We start from the raw sequence: 20,741 nt of genomic DNA on the forward strand, positions 1-20,741 counted from the left end.
GCAAACAATTATTTTGGGCGGGCCTAGCCCCCCCCCCCACATATCCAACTTGTGGCAGCGCCACTGGTTGTATTCTTGAAATGTGATACCGTGTTTGGAGTGTTGCTTAGGTTACCCTGTTTTCAGGCTGTCTCGAGGATTTCCTGAATACAAATTTTATAGTAATGTTGCTACATAGTGATATACCATAACTAAGTATATACCATCTTCCTCGGATTTTAGTCACCAGTAGCCAATCGGAAAAACGCTATTATGTGGTTTTAATTTGATTGGTTCTGTCAGCCATTTAAAGGGGGAGCAGTGGTTTGTGTGTGGGTGGGTGGGTGTGGGGGGGGGGGTGCTGCTCAAAAGACAATGTTGACGTCTTAGCATTAAATATGAACACTATACTATACGCAAGTTGAAAACTTGTGTAGGAGACAACAGGTAAACTATTGACGGGTCTGCGTGACAAACAAATAAATAATTGCGCCCTCTAATTGATTGCAGTACCTTACAAGTCACACAGCTGTACGGGCGCTTTTTCACCGGAGAGCGAATTACCTTACTATGCATACCTCAAATTAACCGTCTTTTTTGGTCAGTATGGGAAGAGAATATAAACCTGTTTGACAAATCCATCAATATTACTCTATACGTAAGAGCGATGACTAGGACAATGTTGGACACAAACGCCGTCTATACCGTACGTCATTTTCCTATCTGAGCCTATAATTCCAAATATGTCGTTTAATTGCTTGACATGAATCCATTTGTAAAAGTGCCTAAAAATTACTCAGTGGAAAGAAAAGGCTCGTTGTGGTCTAAATTCAGTAGCAATTTACAATACGTTTTAAGGTAGAGCAGTTGCCTGTACGGTTAGAGGTTTAGCCTATATACACAGTATATGTTGGCTGTCATCGTGTGTTTTAGTTAAAACTCACGCGAGAACCTATAGGTATTTTTGACAAATTTCTTAAAAATTAAATCTGATCTAATGCATAGACAGCGTCATATTATCTTAAATGATGTAACATTCAGTACGAGATTTGATCTATTTCAGGGGCATGGTTCTGAAAACTACTGAACCAATAAGGACACTACTGATACAACACCTTACACATGATCTGAGTCATTTTATCCTATATCATAACAATATCATAACAATATAACATAACGGACCCTTTTTTTAAAGAAAATGTTGTTTTCGTTTTTTCTTTATGAATTTTTGCTAGTTACTCATGCATATGCAAGTAGTATCATGTTATACTGCACACATGGAGGTAATTGCCCAGTGAACAAAATAACGCGTGTATTGTCCATCGTTTGCCTTTAAATGGTCACTTTGAACGAGGAGATTTGGTTTAAACGTTCAGCTCCCTAGCGCGAAACGAAACTAATGGGGTCAACAATATGACTAATATAAGCGGTGTACACAAGTACGGGATGGAGCGGCGTATAGTTCGCGATAGAGAGGCGTTTACTACGGGATGGAAGCTGGAAGTTGCACATAATTTTTTTTTTCTACGGTGGAACAGAAGATTACTTACTGGGACCGCGTGGTGACAAATTGTGTACACACCCCCCCCCCCCATCCTCGCCCCTCCTGCGCTCATTACCAGCTAATCCACATATCTCCAACGAATTGACAGTTCGGTCACTTTCAGTTTGATAATTATCTCAATTTACTTCCATCGTCAATCCTGTCGTTGCCATCATTCACCCTCATGAACACAATGTGTATGTAAATTGTAGATAACATCAAAATCACTATACAAAAACGATACCATGTTGAGTCATATATAGTCATTGTTTGAAAATGTTTGAGGAGTAAAACCGTGATGAATGATATTGAATCATATGGCGTTTTTAACTTAAAATATTACATTCTTAACCTACGACGTTAATGTGGACATCATACAGAGGTTATTAGTCGAGTCCCACATCTTCAGTGTTTTTTTTTTTTTTTCAAAAGTTCCTTCTTGTTTTGTTATAGTCACACCATGAAAATATGTGATATCATTCTTTGAATATCCGTTTAGAACATGAAACATTAACTGGAATGGATCATTTATACTATATTTGTAATGATTTTCGTATTGTAAAGATTTCACGATGTATTCCAGCAATACAGTTGAAAATGTTCTTTATTATTCTCTATATAAGAGGACTAAATTTTTCATTCTTAAATATATACGGCTCGACTGCAGAGGGGTTTTCCCGCACAAGGCGTGAAGCCCATCGTCATTGGTCAATAACTTATTACGTCAAACATAGCTTAGAATAAAGGTGCGTTTTGGTAATTCCGAAACCAGTCAAACATAACAGTTCTAATTGTTTTTGTTCAGTCGATCCCTCAAATGAGGTCGACATAACACCAGTTCATTAGGGCTTTATATATACGGTTTGTAACGCGGTAGAGATATCAAATTTACAGCATATAGTCTAAACATGCAATCTTCCGTAACACAATAAATCAATTTGTCATAGCCTCAGACCAAACGTACGTAAACGTTAATTGTTAGTAATTTTCTTACCGCAATATGTAACCGCACTCACCATCAAGTATAAGTGACTAATTGATGACACCGAGGTTGGGACGTATATAGTCTCAGGCCCTTTCCAGTACCCCCCCCCCCCCCGCCCACCCACCCCCGCCCCCCAAACACGCACACAAGAAATGAAAAGTAGTTATAATGCAAGCATTTTAGATTGGCGTAAATCAATAATTCAGCATTCTATAGCGTATGAAACTTCATCAGAGAAACTTTAACCCACTAAACCTGCCTTTATCGGCTCCGGCCGGTGGTAGACGATATGAAATATTTCATTAAACCACGGGTCCACCTCTCGGTATCCACCTCCGTCCCGCCGTTTACCCACCGGTAGACCAACCTCGGCCCACCGGCTGTGCGCTATAGCAACCGAGCCGAGGGACAAATCTTTGTACACTGTAGTCACATGCCGGTTTGCATTCCGCATATTTGTATGCACCGTATATTATTCAATAATAATCGTAAAACACGGTGACTATAATATCTACCTCCCCTCACCGTCCACATGGCACCTGTGACCCCAGCTCCGATCTACCCTCTCCTTAAAAAATAAAAAATGTAAGGAAACACAATCCGAATTGAAATTATTTTCGTTCGAATGGAAAGAATCCTGCAGTACATATATTCCACCACAGCCCTAACAGAATTCATATCCCACCTCATAATTAATTACCCCAATTTTTCTTAATTATCATGAGCTTATATAATACAATACCGCGCATTTGCAGGAGAACTGCCGCGCGCGATACTTAATGCAGCATTGCGCAAATACACACACACCTGGATTAGTGCACAAACAAACGCCTGTCTCTGTTACTGCGTTGAACATATACCCACCCGGCGTCTTTGTCAGTTTGACAACTCAAGTCGTCTGTTGTACTGTCAAAGTTCATTGACCATGAACTTCCGTTAGGCACAAGAATGAAAAGTTTCACGGTAAATGCCGGTACCGTGTTCTGAGTCAACCCGCATTCAGTTACAATATTAACATTTATTGTAAAGACCCACTGTCACACCAAACAGCTCAGTTGAAAACCTAAACAAGTGTGGAAGTTTCTTCTGTCAAAATTCTAGTATTGAAAAAGTTATTTTCTCGTTTGAGAAAGATGTTAGGGACTACCGAAAACTAATGCGATGTGAGCCGTCAATGATATAAATACTTGCAGATTTAGTGTCAATGACACACACATAGTGTTATTGTGTCAATTTGTACAATGTACCAAGTTCCATAATACAACATCTACAACCTACACTCTGCGATTTTCGTAACGGAAACATGAAACAAACATGACAGTTTTTTAAAATACACAAGTCCCATCTATCTATACAATGTAAACGCGATCATGGAAAATTTGGAGTACTTGCACACACCACACAGAAATAATTATTACAAGCCCGCGGCCTGTACGACTATATATTGATAATCAAATAGCAACTTTTATGCTTTCTTTTCACGTGTCATTTCATGAAACCCTAAACAAGCATTTGACTTTTCTATTTAGTCCACCCTCCCGACAGAATTGATGTTATTTTCCTTGGCCAATACGTCTAGCAAAACTTCTTTGTATATACTCCGTTGATTGTAGGGCTACTTCAGTTTCCTTTGTTCCCACCAACAGCTTTTAAAGCTTTTTCACGTTTTGTTTTGTTACATACACTCCATACAGTGTCCACTGTGTTCATGTATGTACGCAGTGCATGTAATGACGTCACCCTCTGTACAATAATCCACATGCACACTTCGTTTATTTCTCAACTAAGCATTAATATCCGAAACCCTCGGAATTCTATCTCTTCTCATTTTGATCTTTATTGTGGAGGATTTTATGAGGATTATTGTACTATAGCCACATAGGTGGTTGCTTTGATTCATCCTTCGGGGTCTGAGGTAAGTTTCATCTCATTTTTTTCATCTTTTAGAGTAAAATTTAGTCATAGAAAGTGTCAGTTTTTGTTCTCTTCAGTTATCTTCAAGTGCACTTTGTGTAAAATATCAAAAAGACATTTCCCGTCGCGGGTCTTGGAATTCCCACTAATTAATCAACCGCGTTGGTCAATAGTGATGGCACCTACGAGACATCTAATTTGTTTATGTGGTAATTCCATCTTTTCACCCCATCATCAACGTTAATAAAGACACATGCTGTCCGTTTTTGTACAGATTTTGGGAATTTTTAAAATCACATTTTGTCTGCCTTGAGCGATGGAGTATCATTATCTTATTGTCGTCAAATGTGTTAAACCTCAGTGAGCGTAATGGCTTTGTTTGTAATACTTGCTTTGTACGATTCACACGGCCATTTTATCAATCTCGTGTAGGGCAGGACGTAAGGTTTATATGCTTAGTTCGCAATGTCTGTTCAGTTCCAAACTTTCTCCGAAAGTTTTGCTAGATACGATGTCATTGGTTTGTTGAAATTTGGCGGGGACATTTGACATAGTAAACTTGCCTGGTCAACGGTCCCTTCTGATTTCACGGGACCTAAAAATAACACACTTGGATAACACCTTAACTACTACCATTTCATATTATTAGCAAAAAAATCATTCATCATTTTCAAGCCAACTTAAGTGATATTTGATTTTAAGTGAATAACAAAGTATTGACCAAACTTGACACAGTGCAAAAAATCATGAGTTCGACATGAAAATTCCAACTGTTAAAAAATCTAGATACTTTTCATCCAGTCATAGACTACAGGCAGTGAAATTCAGGGCATTGATCTTTCATTCGGTGCAGCATTCTTATGATTTCTGACCTGATTCACGAATTTTTGAACTATTGGTATCAGAAAAGTTAACAAGAATGTCACCGCACACACTTGATACGATCGTTGTTTTGATTAAGCGATGAAAACATCTAACCCTAACAAATGTCATTCTCTTTCTAAACTAGTACTTATAGTCCTCAACACGCAACAACTAATATTGTCATCCATATACTTACTATTTGTAATGAAGCTGTCTTAACCTTTGGTATGTAAACCATTACACAACGCAAACCCCATTGTAGAACAAAGAGACTGATTCACAGTACTATAACAGACTATAGCTTTTTACTAGCTATCGTCATATCATGTCTAAAACTACCTCACGCATAAATTGACTCTCGTTAGATCGCAACCATTTAATATGAAACAACAAGGCAAACAAAAAATGTAGTTACGGCGTTTATTACAATCAACCCGCTCAACGGCATACTGGATGGGTGTTTTTGAAATTCTCTCATCTTCGTCAAATTTCTACTCCGTACTGTCTGGAATCTTCAAGAAAGTCGTGTAGGATGACTTGCGGACACTCTCTGGTTGTTACCTGTACAAGTTTAAGAAATTAGAGGTACTATAACGCTCCTTTTTAGCGTGTTATATTTCCCGAAATCCCAAATCCAATATGTCGCCGTCTGACATCGTTTTTCTTATACTCCCTTTTATTTTATTGATAATGTGACCCTTGTTGATGTGTTTTCTTTTTCTTTTCGCTTTCAAAACGTTGGTGTTTCTATTCGAGAAATTCATGACTTTTCCGGTTTCTATGTGCATTGAAACGTAGCTGTTATTGTCAGCCATTAATTTCAGATTTAATCGGTACCCGAAAGGGTTTCATTAATTGCGAAACTGGTGAGCGTCGAGAGGGCAAAGTTAGGGTGAATAATTTTTTTTTTTCAATCTATATCATCCGCAGCGTAGCAAGCCTTAATTTATTACCATTTGCACTTGTTAAATATGAAAGGTCGCTCTTGGTTCTAGTGTAATGTAATCTTGGCACACACATATCCAAGATCTTATTTTTTTGTTAGCTGCATATTTTCGTTGTAGTTTAGTATTGGTTGTGTGGGGTTTTTTGTTACAAGGAGGGCTTGTACAGATGGCTCTCTGTGAGTAAAGCTGTTTTAATTGTCTGTAGGCTAGGAATGTTTGTGGCCTTGTGCTATTCCTTTTGTGGTCAGTAAATTTCCATATAAGGAAAGTTCTTACTTATTGCCCTTGTCACAGCACATTTTCTTCACTGGTTTGCATATACTTTGCACACACTATTGTGGAGAGGGTCAGTTCTTGTAGTGTTGGTTTAAAATCACATCTTTGATGTAGTGAAGTTTTGCTATATGCTTATGTGATTATGGAAAATATTTTGCAGAGCTTTTTCGTCACATATGTATAACCTTTCAAGTTTCATGTATTTACCATGTAGCTGGATAAAATGTACCATCAAACACACGTATCCAGTAAGAAGTTTGTGGTCCTTTCTATCATTGATACTTAATGTTTTTTGATCTTGTTCCTCATTCTAACCGTCACAGTTGTCTAGCCTTTTAGACAATTCACAACGCCATTCACACATGTTGCATGAAACGGTACATATGGTGTTGTTTCTTCTTAAATATATGCCCTTCAACAAAGAATTTCTGTCCACTATAATTTTGGTAATCTGTGCCTGCTTTGCATAGACATGGAATGTTACTGAAGAATGCAAAGTTTACACAGTTGTCTAACTCAGAAGCAAAAATATTTATTTCACTTCTGCAGTTTGTCATCATCAAGTCTATTTTTTGTTTGATTTGTAAGTTGTCTGCAAAGAACATTGTTATATTATGGACAACCCCATAAACTTACTGTAAATAACAGGCATTGCTAGCATCAGCATACTGTAGTTGCATGGGCATTTATATCATTCTGCAATCTCTACATGTTGGCTAGGTGGAATCAAATTTTACAAAGCTCTAGATGCAACTCTGGACCACCCTTGTAAAAGTTGAAATTCAGTAAACAGTTGCTGTCAAGCTGTGAATGTCTCCTCATAATTTTCTATGCCTCGATCTGTGTCTCCTCTGAACTATTGCACTTTCGGATCCACCTGGTATACAAACTTGTAATGTAGTTTAACACTGTGCCCCCCCCCCATCCAACCCATATCCAGATCAATGCCCACTTTTTCCTCTGTGCAACTCTACCCAATTTGTGATATCTAAAACTTGCATACTCATTCCTTTGTACCTGTCCAAAACCAGTTAAAGGCATTGAAGACTCGCCCCAAACCGTTTGCCGCGCTCTGAAAAAGTTAACTTTCCATTGCTTGCAAGTGAAGTTTTCTGCTTGTCGCTACAAAATGCAGACAGTAATGAAACGTGATACCTTGTTATCTTTAGCCCGACCTGAGATGTCCATCGCTGTATCGTTTGTATCTGTGCTGTGGGTATTGACCGAAGCTGTATGTACTGATTGTACACTAGTGTCTAATTACCGAAGGTAGGAAGCTGTGTGCATATTTTCTGGGATCGATGGTGGTGTCTAACACTTCGGTTACACCTCATTCGAAACTAGGTCAGATTACAGGCATTAGACATTTCTTTTTGCGCAAGTCTTCACACCCTTTAAGTTCTGGGATGGCTACCATATTGAGCTCTGGCAAGTTTGTTTCAGAAACCTCAAACATGTCTTCACAAGTTGGTTTCAAGAACACATGTCAATATGAAGTATACAATACTGAGTTTAGTCTCCTAACTAGGTCTTTACAAAGCCCAATGTGAAGCATAAATCTTTCTCTTCATCCTGTACAAACCTGTTATTTCTGTTTATGGCTGTATGTAGTACTATAAATCTCAGTGTGAAATAATGTGTCATTGACACCTTTTCTTATACATGTGTTACCCATGACAGAAGTACAGCATTTTTCATATTGTGCAAATATATTAATGCTCAACAGATTGGCCGCTAAGTTTTATTTTACATCCCACACAACTGATAGCCACATAAAAGGTTTACTATCCCTTAACAAGGCTTAACGTAAACAAGACTGCTGTTTATGTTTTGTGAACTTTTGTCCTCAGTTTCCGGGCATGTTTGCAAAACGTTCATTTGGAGCAGTACTACTCCTTTAAGATCAAACTGTGACCCCCCTCGTAGAGCACCACACCAAATGAACCGTTATTAGTACGAGTAAACTAATGAATCTGTAAACTTGACTTTGTAACAGTTGATGTGTCTAGACTCTCTTGCCACATGAAAGGGTCAAGTTTAGCATGGTCAATAGGAAATTGGCAATCAACCATCGATAATCAAGGAAAAACATTACTTAAGTTCCATGAACTGCATTTCTTGTGGGAGTTTAATGATGAAGATGATTGGAATTTTACCAAAATTGAGCATGCAAAGATCGACTTTGAAGAAAGATTATCTTTGGAACCAATTCCTACCAATGCTGCGAGAGAACTTTCCAACATAGTAACAGTTTCTCGTAACGGTGAACATAGTTCTAAATGAATAATGAGGTGTGTATTCCAAATGGCAATGATACAAAATTGGCATTTTAACATAATAAAAAAAGTAAAAAAAGTCAAATTTTATATTTAAGATCCCCAGGTACAGTAGGAAATGTGTTCCACTCTGTGCTTTTTGAATCATACTGAAAAGTAACAAAAAACATACATTTAATTCTAGTTTGAGTTACAAACCTATAAATCAAAATATGGGAACAGCTGCCGGCATTGGAAGGTATATAGATAGCACCTCTCACGTGAGGTGTACTGTAAATATTCTGTGAGCTATATCCACCAGACTACCGCTAATTAGTATTTTCAAATTCAAAATATTAAGCGTGTTATAACAATGTTCTTTATTAACATTGTGCTGCTAATGTAGAGCTGGCCGTACAGTATTGTAAACATGTTACTAGTACTGACATACGTATGTTCAGTATGATTCAACAACAAAGGTAAGTGTTGGGATAACAGATGTCAAAGAGAACAACTTTATTGTGGTGTGTGTAGTTATGAGTTGTTTGTGATACGTTGATGTGTTGTTAATGTTTGCTCTTGAAGTATCTGAACATCATCTTCAGAAAATATACTGTAGAACATGGACATTAAATATTAAACAATCCTTTGTGGTAATAATGTGTCATGTTTTTAGCATTCTGTACGCTCAGAGACAGAAATGTATTTTTACACAGAATCTTAAAACAGCAGTTTGAATTCATGTTGAGATATGTGTTGATCGCAATCTTTATTAAAATGGCTTTAGGCAAAATCTTGTGACAAATTCTGTTTGAATACAAACATAGGACTTCAGTTTAGTTTCATCCTTGAAATAATGAATAAAAAGTTGCAAAAGTATGGACATTTTCCACATTTGCTGTTTGCTTTTATAAGTTTGAGTACTATATTATGTGACAAGATGTGATAAAATGTTGAGAATCAAATCAAATTCATTATTAATTACTCTTTCTTTTAACTTTACTGGGTAGAATCTTCCAGAAGGCCAGTTCACAAGAGAGTCTTAAGTACTTTAAATATTTTTTGCAATCTTTAAAGTTTTAAGTGTAACTACATATGTAAAACTGTTGGCAGTTCACAACTAGCTGCTCAATTTTGAGCAGACAATGTTTAATGCATGATTAACACTTAAACCAGGAATTGCCTCAAAATTACATCAAATTTAGCTAATTTCCCCTTAATATGTACTCCTTACACACCTATTTGTCCTATTTGCTGGTACAATGATATGATTAGTGTGATTGCTGGACCTTTGGGATGAGATTTTTTATTTTTATCAGGCTGGGTCATTCAGATAGATAGAGTAGTACTGAAGGTGAAAGGTCATGAACTGTCTGTCTTTTTATCTGGGTTACTAACCTTTACACAGAGGACAATGGCAATATAGGTCATACCCTACAGTACAGTACACACAGAAGCACTACAGTAGTAGCGCTGTAGTATAGGTGTACTGTTATTTCAAGTGTCATGAATTTGGTCAGTCATGCTTGAGAGATTATTACAGGTGTGACAAATTTGCATATTTTGTGTACATCCAATACTAACATATTAATTTCCCAATGCAGTGTCTACCATGCATAGACCTATTGAACATATCTATGTAATACTGTGATTAGCCCAGACTGTTTATTCAGCCTGCAACTTATTTTTGCTTGAAAGAAAATGAGATATATGCTGGCATGGTAGAACTTTGATAGCTAAATAGCAACAGACAACAATTGGGGCATAGCTGTATTACACTCTGTGTAGTGTAACTGCATAAAAAGGTAAAGTTAATTGTAAAGTGAATGCAAAATCAAATGTAATATGGATCATTATTATGAGTTAATTTATTCAATTATGTTTGTAATTGACACAAAAATAGAATACAATATTTTCTGAAACCAGGAAATTGGTTGGGCAATGCATGGTTATTGTGGACAAGTGTTCATTTACCAGGGGACAGGATAAACTTAAACCCATAACTCTTTCAACAGGCTCTAAATTACTCTTCTGAGTAATAAGAAACAAATTTGGAGATTCATGTGGTAATTTTGTGTTAAAGCAGTTCATAGCTCTTTCTGCCCCTAACTCTAGTTACATCAGTTCTACTTCTATTATTTCTATTAATTTTATAGTCAGAAAATTCAGTTCTTCATCAAAGTTTAAAAAATGGCAGAAATAATCAGCACAAGTGTATTTTTATTCAAATTTAAGATGTAGTTCTATTTACAATTTACACTCCACCGCCCCCCCCCCCCCTGCACCCACACATTCAAAGTGTCTGACACTGGGTTATTTGAACAGGACCACTCTATTGCAATACTGTATCTTACAAGTACTTACAGGTCGACCAGCAGCAAATAGTGGCTTATGAGGCCAGGTCCTACAAACCACACTGTATTATATGAAGAGGATTATTATTCTGTACACCTTTTACAGTACAGTGTACAGTACCTGTTTGATTCATCAATATTTAACACCAATAAAAGCCCTCCTTACTGTAGCTAGAGCCTAGATGTATATACTATAGTAAAGAAAGATTTGATGTTTGTTATCTTTATACTGCAATGCACTGGTCTCCTGATCCTTGACAAGTCTACATACAAAGGAATCCTTTGTTGGTCAAAGATCTTCTCCCTTCACACTGAGTCTTTTCATTTTGAGGTTAGAAAAGCCATCATTATGATTGCTATAAAGTGATTCGTTGCAAAGTGTTAGCTGTTCTATAGGACTTAAACTTTCAGAATCAATGAGCACTATGCAATTATCATTTTGCCCTATATTACATGTGGTAGACTCTTCTAACTGCTGATTTCTTAACAATTGTCTGAACTCCAATAAATCTTGCCTTCTCCTCCCCTAGCTATACAATACCAACAACTCACACATCGTTTAGCTTCCAAGTACCAGCTTGTCCTGTAGTTTACAAAACTGTTCACCATTACACTTGTAATAAAAAAGCAGTACATATATATATCTCTACTGTATATCCACCACAGGAAGTGTACTAATTTAAAATACTGTCTGGTAACACACACACGCACACAGAGAGGGTTAGGTATATATATATTGAGAGAGAGATGCATTCTTTGTTAGTATCATTATACACTGTGGACACTTTCATCATTGATTAATTTTACATGTGTGACATATTCCCTCCAAGTTTGGCTTCCTTCTTTGTGCTGGAGATAAACACTGCAGACCAGGGCATGAGTCACCAATGAAATCATAAATTGGCTAGATGCTTTACAGTGGCAACTTTAGAAGCATTGTGAAGCCTTCAAAGACATTTTTATCTGACATTGGCAAGTAGCTTGGTGAATTTTTACAGTGTCAGATAGCGGGATGATATCCTTGTTTGAATAACATCTATGTCATGTTTCTTGCTATTCTCTCTCTCTCTCTCTGATGCAGTTGGGTGCTCTACTTCCATAGTAAGTAGCATCTGATTATTGTATGGGAAGGTTTATTCTCAATTTTCCAAAAAAATGCAATTTGCAAATGAGTGATACAATGTATGCTAAACTGCAGTCCACTGTTTAATTAATTTTTTGGTGTGTCGATGCTTTTCGTATACATGTTCGTCGCACTACAAAGTCCACCGATACACAAACGCTACTTAACCAAACAAATTGTCATCCATTTTACCTAATTCTCTGTGCCATCTCGACAGTGAAGACCTTGGGAGTTAAACATAATTAAATTCTTATTTTTTTTCAGCCAAAAAATTTGCAAATTGATGTTTGAGCAGGGCGCAGCCAATAAGATGATTCTAAATCATTATTGAATGAATTCCACTGCTTTCTCTCAAGGCTGAAAAGAAACTTTCAGAATCTGAAAAAAAAGAAGAAACAAAACAAAAGAAGGTTTATATGCAATTTGAGTTAAAGTAGAAAGAACAGACTTAAATTGAATTTCTATTTTTCTCTTTGGGATTGTTACGAAGAATATAACCCAGTGATTCCAGTCATCCTTCGCTACCTCTCCTGAGACAGAACTTTCCTTGCTACAATTCATCGAAATATGATAAACCAGAATCTATGATTTGAATGAAGACATCATAAGATTATATTAGTATTCAATTAATGTTTTTTGACTGCCAGCTTCTGTCCTTGGAGGTAGATTGATGTTACCTTTGACACATTTTCATGATCTCTCTAGTACCAACAGAATGTTTCCATATATTGCTCAACATATTCAATTGTACAGATCACACAGGTATTTCGTGGGATTCAGCAGACGACGACGTAGGGAATCCTGACCGACCCAAATTGTTCGGTGCTTCCAACAGTCCCTTTAAGTTGAGATGAGCATTCTAAAAGCATGTTGTAATTTAAGTGATTTTTCTGAAATTAAGTGACAACAATCCTGATGACTGTCATTTTATGGAAACCAAGAAAGTTTGTCATAGATTTTGAATCCCGCAGTAATGTGTTAGGTTGTTCGTAAGATTGTGTAAAATTGGCAAAATTTGACGTGTATAGTTCAGATATATTTCAGATTTCAGGGTCTCGCATCAGTGAGTCTGGATGTAAAATCAGTTGGGAGATGTCGGCGATTTTGAAGTTCCTCTTACTTCAGTTACTTGTGTTACATGTAAAACTTGGAATGATACAAGCTAGACAGCGAAACTGTTGTAACACTTTTTCTGTTTAATAGATCTTGGGATATTTTTCGGTTAATTTAGCGATTCGGTTCAGTTCGTCACACACTCCTCAAGCCTGAGCATGACATTGCCGTTAATACCAAAGTCTGTATTTACCTACCGTACCCTTTGGTAGAAACATTTTTCAATTCTTGTTCGAGTTGAAAGAGTCACATTAGAATGGGTTGTCAGAGCTGATTAGGTGGTGGATTACATGAATTAGGAAGTCCCAGGAGAAAGGGATGGAGAGGGTTGGTAGGGGTGGACTGTGGAGGAGGGGATGGTTATTAGATTGTACTAATGACCATCACAATCAGGAGGAGGAGAATGAAGGCGTAGTGTACACAGGTCTGTAGGAAAAAGTGATGTAAGAGAGTTAAAATAACGTTGGTGGAAATGTACATACTTATTTTCAATCGTGAAATAACTATTTATAACTGTAAAGACTTATTTTAGAAAACGGATATAACATGTTTTGTTTAATCACTGAGAAAATGGATACAAATCCCCCCCCCCCAAAAAAAAAAAAAAAAAAAAAATTGGCTGGAAGGGGATTGGAACTTACTGACCAATTGAAATTGATTATTAAACAAAGGAAAAGCAGTTATGGTTGTTACGCTTTTGTGTTTGTTTGCGCTACATTAGCTATGGACGATGTTACATAGACCAAGTTATACAACATTATCAATGGTCTTCCTGTATGCTATAGTAACTTACTGTATTTTGCTATGCATTATCTGCCACATTTAAAGTAGGCATTATATAATTACAATTATCTCATGAAAACTTTATTGTAGCTGTGACATAATAAAAGGAACAGTGCTCAAACCTCAAACCATTCGATGTATTCATGCATTTAAGTTTCAATTGGGCAAACAAACAAAAAGGGGAGAAAAAAAAGGTACTGTGAGTAGACCCTTTTGTATTGTCTGTGTGATTATATATACCGTATACAGATATGTGTGCACCAGGACTAACCATTTCTATACTAACGACGCAGGAAATGAGTGATTCATCAACTAATCCTACACATTTCTCCATTGCTGAATAATACCATTATTATTATAATACTTATATAAAACATGCCCTGAAGTTTGCCACATGTATCTGTGCTGCATGAATCATGACATTGCAGCGATAATCTGTAACCAAGGATTTAAGCAGAGTACGAGCGTTAACATGGAATATATGCCATGATGTGAGAAAGTAATCCCTCAAGTCTGAGTTATGTAAACTATGTCTCTCGCATCACAAAAGGGAACATTAAAAGTACAGTTACATTCCATTTTCAGAATGTGGTTTTTGGAGGATTCTTTCCTCAGTATATTAATTCTCATTGAGTTGGGTAATTAGTCAAACTTGTACAATGGGTTAATTGTACTGTAATATTAGGAACTTTAAAAATTTCATTGTCTTGAAGATAACATACTCCTTTTCAAATGTAGATTGTAAGCTGAAGGTTTAGACACTTGGTCGGCCTACATGATGCTTCAATGAGTTCAGAGGTTATTGGTTTCTCCAATTTCACAAGGGTGAATTTAGTTTGGATATTAGACAATATTGTAATCTTCTCTTGGAGCTTTGTGAGTTCTGTGGTAATTGTTTCACAATGCCCAACATAAACTCTGAGTCGTCTGAAAAGGTTAGGATTGGAATTTTTTCTTGGTAATTCTATCTTTCAGTTTCCTGGTAAAATTACTGGTTGAAAGATTGTGTTTGGATATATTATCTGAACACTAGTCATAAATACAACCAAATAAATAATTGATAACTTTGTAGCGGCTTGTAGCCCCATAGATTAAAACAGACCTCAGGTGGTGTACATAACAGTGACTGTATTGTAATGCATGGTGAGTACAGTATTATGTATGCTCCTAAAGGAAATACTGAAGATTGGGTATTTTATCAAATGGTTAGGTCTAAAGATTAAAAAGAACAAAAATGATTCCCCACTGTATTTTTGTGAGAAGTGAGTGTACATACGCTCCACTGTCTCTAATGTAATGTTCTACCTACCTGTGTAAATTTAAGTACAATACTACATTATTTACCTAGATGTACTTTGCAACGGTTGTAGCATATGCAGTGATGCTGTACAAAACTGTCACAGAGGTACTTCATTCCTATTCTCAAGTGATTGATTAACAGCTTGCAGTTAACGAAGCAATGGATTACGGACAGCTCTTTGGGGTATTATTCAGGCAGTTTCTTCCTTCCTAGACTTCTCTACAATTAGCTGGATGTGTAGGTCATACAACAGAGAATAAATACTGCTGGTTGCAGTTTAGCAATGTTCAATGAGAGGAGAAATTCATTAAGAATTGGAGGTATAATCATTGAAGTCTGGCTGAATATTTTAGGGATTAAAGATCCACTTGGTTTTGAATTTGTCATGATTTGATGGTTACTGGTTTAACCACCGGTTAGTATAAAGCTAAGGTACTACTGGACCTGAACCTTAACCAGGGTTACTTCCTCCAACATGGGAGGAGAGGGAAGGGGGAGGATAGGGTTGACAATCTTCCATTTGGGTTTAAGTGAGTATAGAGTATAAGTTTATATTGATGATCTTTTTGTTGGTGCTATTAAGAAGTTACCATGGTCAAGATACATGGTTACTGTGTGCTTTAGCCATATATACTACCTGAGGATACCATGGCCTTAATCCATCTTTTAACTGTATTAATCTGTCAGTGTATGTTTCCACTGTTAATGAATCAATATGTTTGGTTTTATTGTTGCGCTCCAGTTCATGTTATGTCACTACAGTATATTTTAAAGCAATAATTAACATGGATAACAGCTGAACATTGGTATTAAGCACACGGCCATTGTTCCAATCACCACAAAGATTCTTCCGCCAACCATAGGGTTTAAATTGAAACTCGAGCCATCTCAGGCTAATCGTAATCTTAAGATAAGGAAACACATGAGTGAGCACATCAGAACAATATCAGTCACTCTGTAGCTTGAACAGGATCCAAAAATGACACATGATTTGTTTGGGTCTTATACAATTGAGTTCTGACTGATCAACTACGACTGGATGAAGCAAAGTAGTTGGATTTATTTCCCCTCCCCCTCCCTCCCATGTCCCTTCCCTATATCACTTCTGGGGACTTGTGACAGTTACAAAAAATATTGAGAAGTTACAGTACAGAAAGAATATGAGAGAGGTTCCAAAAGCTGTATGCATCAGCTGGGTTGTAATGTGTACATGAATCAGCAGATCTTTGAAGTTTCATGCAACAGTACAACTAACTCACTGGAACAGAAAATATATTCCCATTTGTAAAATAATGTATAGCAATCAAGTAAAATTCCCGTCTCGCCAGATTACAGAAGCAGGTGTGTTCTTCACAGTGAATATGGTAACTTGTGAAAATAATGGTGTCCATTACTATTGTGTACAATGCCACAGTTTACAAGAGTACAACCTGTCATGTTTGTTTTCATGTGAACCTGTCTTTGAGGTCAGGTCATTTCTAAGGTTCAATGTTTGTGATTCCAAAATCATCAAGTTGTTAGTTTTCTGTGCAGCCACCACTTGGTATCTGATTGTAGGTGTATATTTGTCTGATATCTACTTTGTTGCTTTCTTTTTATCTGTTTGTGCAAGGCAAAAGGGATCTACTGTATGCTGTGGTGTGTGTGTGTGCATGTATATGTCCCTGTGTTTGTGTGTGTGTGTGACATGTTGGCTCGTCTTGTAAACACTTTAAATTTAAAAAAGTGCATGATGGTTCATAGTTTCATATTTGGTATGTGGACGAAGTCTGAATAGCTCTGTTAAATGTAAACACAATTTCTCCAAATTCAAGAATTCTATTAACATCATAATTTTAATGTGTCAATCCACCTCGGTGTGTACAAGAACTTCATAGTCTTGTGAAGAGGTCATGGGGCATTTGAGGTCACCAGATGCTGAAGTTTTAAGAGTATGTAAATACAAACAACTTCAAAAGTTAATCCTACATTAAATGGACACATTGCATATAGATCAACTGTGGTGAGCACATATAATCTATATCCTTTTGTGGAGATGAAGGGTCATTTGAGGTCACCAGAGGTCAAAGACCAAAAACCTAGTAAGGTCAATTTTATTCACAAAATATGAACTTCACACTTAGTTTGTGGACTGACCATAGAGTATGTGAGTAACAGATTTCTATGGTGATCTGTGGCAGATCATGCTATCTCAAAATTTGAAAGGCTCCTTCTGTAACTTTTCATATTAAATGTTCTCTATTCTAAAATGAGGCAAGGAAACACTAAGCCTGTTGTTAGCTGTCTGGTTTTTTGAAAGGAGCATTTAAGGTTTGAATTTGATTCAAGGGAAATTGGTCAGTGATGGTAAAGTCAGCAAAGTAAACAATTTTGGTTCATTAACCTATCGTCAAAGAAGTTTATTTCCTTCAGCTTTCTGGGTTGTATCATGTGGCATTGTTAGTTAGTCGGGGAGGGGCGGTAGGGGGGGGGGAGGAGGAGGAGAGGAATGATCCCTTGTTACACAGTATGCAGACAATGTGGCATTTACTGACATCCTAGCAAAAAAATTGCTGAATAAAGATCATCAGAAAAGCTGCTATGTACCTTTGTTGGTAGAGCACATTACTTAATTGTAATCCTAAGTGGTCACTAGCATAAATCTCTTTCAAGCCAAAACTTAAAAGTTTATATAAATAATTGTACTCTTTTTGATATTTGTTTATCACTTCCTAGTCATTGTTCTGTTGTTAACTAAAACAATATTGGCAAGCAATGCATTGTTCACAAGGTCCTACCAACTTTTGCTTGAATGCTGTACACAGAAGAAATATACAAGGTTTGATTTAAATATATATTACCCTATTTGTCAATGCTATATATCTGTACACCATTATATGAACTTCATACACTTTTGCCATGTCCTGACTCTATGTGTTTCACATGAAACATGTTATCTTTATTTAAGTTTTAAGAAAATTCCAAGTCACAAGTTTTGGTTTGATACACTCATAGATGTTTCTTCTTTAGAGATGTAATATTTTAATATGTCTACATAATATCAGGTCACAAGTTTGTTTCATATGAAGCCAATTTGTACATGCACTGTGGTGGGTGGTGGGTGATAAATCTTGCATGATGTGGCATCGGCCAATCTGTTTTCTATATTATTAAAAATTAATCTTGAAGAGATTATTACTGCAGTACTTGTGGTTTACGGGACTAACCATATATAGTAATTAAAGTATATGCAGGCGTGTTCAAGTGGCTGAAGATTGCAGAACTTGTATTGTAATTGTAGAACCCAGAATCACTTCAGTGATTCACTTTTGCATTTATAAATTTAACAATGAACCAGGCAAGTAGTCATGGGCAAAAGTATTCTAGTGAATTCCACATTGAAGGTAATTAATTGATGGAAAGTATGAGAAGGATTTGATAGTTTTCCACAATTCCTCAAAGGGTAGATTCTTAGTTAAAATGGAAAGCCTATCGGTTAGAAGTGCAATAAACAAAAGAATGAGGGAACTGGTTTTTCACCTTTTTATTGTAGCAAAACTGGCAAATAATTGCAGGGAAATTAACACTTAATTACAAAACACTTACAACCGAGATTGACACATATTCATCTCTAGATTTATTCTTTTCTCAGAGTAAAACTAAAACATAATTTACATTTACATTTCCTGTCTCTTCACAATCTCAGCACTCTCCCTCGACCATGCCTATCTAGAGTGAACTGGTAACCTATTTAGCACTGTACTCCCTCAGGAACCGGGTCACTACCGGTCAATGATTCTCCTTCCCATTCTACCACCCGATTTCCCTAGAAGTATCTCTTCCTTCAGGGCTCTAATATCAGTTGAATCTACGGAATTGGTAGCCAACCAGACATTTCTAGGTGTGAGAGGACAGGTAAGCTCGTCGCTCGCAAATATCCCAGGTTTTGTGATAATTATCATAGTCTAGCTGTCACTGAATGTTTGGATCCTTACATTCACAGTATTGTATAAGTTTCTGTACAAGTGACAACATCTCTTGGCCCATGTTGTGTTTCTATCCTTCTCTCTTTACTGATTTTAATATGCCATTCTACTTCATTTCCTCTCTTACTTAAATATAATACACATTTAGAACTTTACAATGAGCACTGGGAGTGTAAATATTGCAATATTGAAGGCAGAAGTGTCCCTTAATCATCAACTGTAGTGTACTGTTTGTTGTGTTGTTTTATAATTCAATTTTGTGTGTGTGTGTGTGTGTGTGGTTGTTTATGAATATTAAGTACAGACCATATTGTTGGGTGGTGGTTTTAATGTAGTTTTTACTGTAGATTGTTGCAGTTAAACACTTCACTGTCTTCAGGGAAACTGTAGCTGTGATTGAAAATTACTCTCGAATTAAATAAATTTATGTAATTATTAATTTGACGATTTTATTGACTTGTGAGCAAAGAATGACTGTATGATCCTGTTGTGCAACTTGTCATATATTTTCTATATAAATGTTATCTGATTTGGTTTTCAGATGAAATTCATGCTAATTATTTTAAAATCAGTTCTTTTAAAATCAAGAAAAAGATACAAGTTTTTATAATTCAAGTACCACAAGTAAATTGTGTCAAAACTCTCCAGGTGGATCAGAAGACAAGGCCCAAAGGCAAGGAAAGAAGATAAATCTGGCACAAAAATCTAGTATATGTGTCTGTGTGTTTGTGTGAAGTTGTTGAATATGATTTTGAGAACTTACAGCCAATATTAATAAGGGTACCCCCTTGTACTTTTTAGCCAAAGTATCACTTGAGGGGTACCAAAGCACAGTACTGAACAGTATCATTTACTCAGTGGCACTTGACAAGTGCAATGTTGATGTTTAGTACCTGCAGTAAAATCAGATATTAAGAGGGAACTCTTCTTTACTGGGAAAATGTTTATTGGATTTACTGTAACTTTAGTAGAATGAAGTCCTTTGCTTTTGTCAACTTGGTCCAGAATATATATATATATATGTATATAATTGAAATCGTAGTGAGTTGGAAAATCCAGAACAGGGAAAAAACTTCCAGCCTCCACCGGGATTCAAACCCGGGCCTCCCACTTTATATCCGGACACCCTAACCACTACGCTATGGACGCTGATTCGTCCAGAGGTTCGAAACCGGTAAGGAAGGTTGTAATTCCACTGTAGGCATTTGCCACCTGTACCTAACAATACTAGTTAAATATATATATACATATATGTACACTGCATTAACTTCCACCTTGTGCAGACAAGTATGTGGAAGTTTAATCTTGCCTTGACAAATATAAACTGGAAATTGTCCAGA

General features: G+C 36.6%; 1 protein-coding gene across 21 annotated transcripts in view; it reads left to right on the forward strand.

Moving 5' to 3' along the window:
- Positions 1-4,000: 4,000 nt before the first annotated feature.
- LOC139966515 (bromodomain adjacent to zinc finger domain protein 2B-like) overlaps positions 4,001-20,741 on the forward strand; it is a 96,163-nt gene continuing 79,422 nt past the window's right edge. For 10 of the 21 annotated variants that reach the window (XM_071969605.1, XM_071969621.1, XM_071969609.1 and 7 more), the window contains exon 1: positions 4,023-4,422. The gene's annotated coding sequence lies outside the window, so the exon portion shown is untranslated. Of the gene's footprint in view, positions 4,423-5,355; positions 5,871-19,307; positions 19,331-20,741 lie in introns of those variants that run through there. The other 11 variants (XM_071969615.1, XM_071969622.1, XM_071969625.1 and 8 more) reach the window with 6 other exon arrangements.

This window comes from Apostichopus japonicus, chromosome 4 (assembly GCF_037975245.1).
Source record: "Apostichopus japonicus isolate 1M-3 chromosome 4, ASM3797524v1, whole genome shotgun sequence".
NCBI classification, from domain to species: Eukaryota; Metazoa; Echinodermata; class Holothuroidea; order Aspidochirotida; family Stichopodidae; genus Apostichopus; species Apostichopus japonicus.